The sequence below is a fragment of the Wasmannia auropunctata genome, unplaced genomic scaffold, assembly GCF_000956235.1.
Source record: "Wasmannia auropunctata unplaced genomic scaffold, wasmannia.A_1.0 LD335402.1, whole genome shotgun sequence".
Classification (NCBI taxonomy): Eukaryota; Metazoa; Arthropoda; class Insecta; order Hymenoptera; family Formicidae; genus Wasmannia; species Wasmannia auropunctata.
In genome coordinates, this window is record NW_012027488.1 from 138,525 (window position 1) to 141,492 (window position 2,968).

The following is a 2,968-nucleotide window of genomic DNA, read 5'->3' on the forward strand; positions in this document are numbered from 1 at the left end:
TATTTAATCAAAATGTCAAAAGAAAGATTGATTGGGAGTTAAGAATTATGTATTTTGTAATTGTCCCATAGGGTGTCACTATGTACCCATAAGATGGGGCAAATAGTGACAAATGTTTCAGTTTTTATGAAAATTTAGCAATGTATACATGACTTATGGAAACTCTTAAGCTTTTGTATATTTCAAAGTGGAAAGTATTCTATCTGATCATGTCATGTATTGGGAAATTGAGCGCGCATATATTCATTGTTAGTAACAAAGAAAAAATTATTTTCTCCAATAAACGCAAAAGATCAAAGCAGATTAATCGAAATCCGATTGCGGGTTTGCTGTTAACTACCGCGTGTCATGTACACAAACACGCAATTAAATGCCGCATGCGGTAACTCGACGCTTGTGAAACGACGCACGTTGCTTTCACCAGATAAGGCGTGTTGTATCTCAATTACTATATATATTCTGGCATAACAGTTAGATAACTGGTACTTGTCAGCCAATCTCCAACTAAAATACAAATCGGCAGCGATATTTCATATATTTTTTAACTGAATAGATTTTTCCTATTATTAACCTTCAATTGTCACAAAATGACTTCAGTTTCTTTTACTTTGGAAAATGATTTTTTTCAAAACTTACTTTCCTTTAAGAATTTTTTTCAATACGGTGCCACTTTAATTTTAAATTTTATACAATCAGAATACATTCTTCAATGTTCGAACTCTATAAGAATTTTTGCGATCGAATTAAACTAGTTTCTAAACGGTAGCCTTTTAAAAATTGGGTTTGACAAATCGATCCCAAATGATAAACTTAATTGAAAGAAGGTGTGACAATCGAAGGTTAAAAATTACAACAAACTGCTAAAACTAGATATTTATCGAATAATACACAACATACCTAAAATTAAAAATACAATTGGTAAATCTGATCGTCGTTTACTGAGTGCGCGATAAGTTGAGTATAAAAACAGATTAAAAATGTATGTACCAAGCACCCTCGACGGTGGAATGCTGCTATTATTGTACATGCGTTTTTTTAGAGCATCCTACATGTGGGTGGATGAGTTCCATGGAACATTCTGTTTTTTCGATAAACGATACTTCCGCATAAGAGAACGTTTTATTGGAGAACTTGCATGGAAAATCAAAACCACTTTCATTACATTCGAAAGGTCATTCCTTGATTGCTAAAACGTCAAATAAAACAGACGGGCATCAGGTAACCGACAAGGGATACGAGTGTTTTCCCGTTCAAGTGAAAATTTTTAATTTGATATCAAGTGGACGTATGTTGAGAGTCAATCTCGACAGCCTATAAAAATTTTAATTAGTAACGGTTTCTAAAAAAAAAAAATGTTCAAGTAGATGCGTTTAAACAGTCACGTTTAATCTCGCATGTTACGACGAGTTTTGCCGATCAAATAAATTTGAAAATTAAATGTCGACCACATGTTGTGCGTGTTTACATAAATTTATATTATCAATAAGAACTTTTTCGAAAAGTATTTTAAGTGATGAAGTTAACTTCTCTTGAGAAATTTTTTTATTAAGAATGAAAAGGGAGAAGTTTACTTATTTATTAATTACTAAAACAAATTATATAAGTTAGTATGTTAAATGACAAGAGAAATAATTCTCTTTTTTTTTTTAATTAACACAATGGAGCAGTGAAAATGTAGATCGAAATGAGTTATATTTATCTAGATGAATGTACATTTAAAATGTTGAATTAAGAATTGCTCTTAAATAAACTCTCGAATGAATGTTTTACGAACCAATTATCATTTGTACGTTTATTACGTTTTTTACGCATGTTCTCAAGAACCGCACGATCGACAGCAAATTACGAGTATTTTCTCTTTAAATTAGTTAAATGTTAATATTTATTAATTCGTGTCCATTATTCAAATTGAAAGAATAATATTCGCAAGTTTCGTATCACGTTTACGAATGATTGAAAGTAAAAATGGTGCAGATCAAGTCTGATACGATCTGAGATATTTCACATTTTTTCCATCTGGAATATTGAAAAACACAGCGAAGTGTATTATGAAAAATTTTTGTTTCAACGTATTGTTATTACACGTGTGACGAATGATACATTTTACTGTGTTATAAAAGGGGACAGAGGGTCGCAAGTAGAAATGGCAAAGATACCACTTTGCGTCACTTTACTTTCGACCTCTTATTTCTTCTCGGTGCGCAAAGAGACCCTTGTGGCTTACGACGCAGTAAGGTAAGTTACCTTTTTTAACTTAACCCTCTCGTAGTAGGAAATTTGACGTGTCAATTTTGCAATTTATCATGTCGAAAAGAGGACTTTTTATCCGCGAACTAACTTTCGCTGAAAGTTGTTTCAATGACTTTATAGTTTGATTGAGTACAAAAAAAAGTTTGACTCTCACCCCAAAATTAGGTCGTGTGCATGATCTAAATGCCCAACCGCTAATTACCACGGCAAGACCGACGCTCAAATTGTTAATTAAAGCGATACAAATCAGTATCTCGTTGCAATAGGGAGGTAGTCTCAATATAATTTATATAAAATAAATCTTCGCATAGCAATCTGATATACATATCGTACATCGATGGCGTTGGAAAGTAATTAGATACTGAATATAATTGCGCGCACATTGGTAGGATACGATATCGTAATATTGATATCGTAAAATATAATTAAATATAGGACAATATTATGTGACATTTAATGTAATAACGATATTCGGGGAATGTGAGTAAATGAGAACCAACATTTGATTTAATAATGACAGATCAAAGGACAATTCGCGCGCGCGTAATATAGGGATTAATATATTAGGTGTAGTAGAAAGTTTTTCGCTTTTTTTTACAAAATTAAATCTTTATTTGAATAACATACAAAAAAAGCTCAATCCCATCTCTGCATATGTAAATTTTTATTTATTGATAAATAATAGTAATAACATTATTTGCTAGAGATCGGAAGAGCA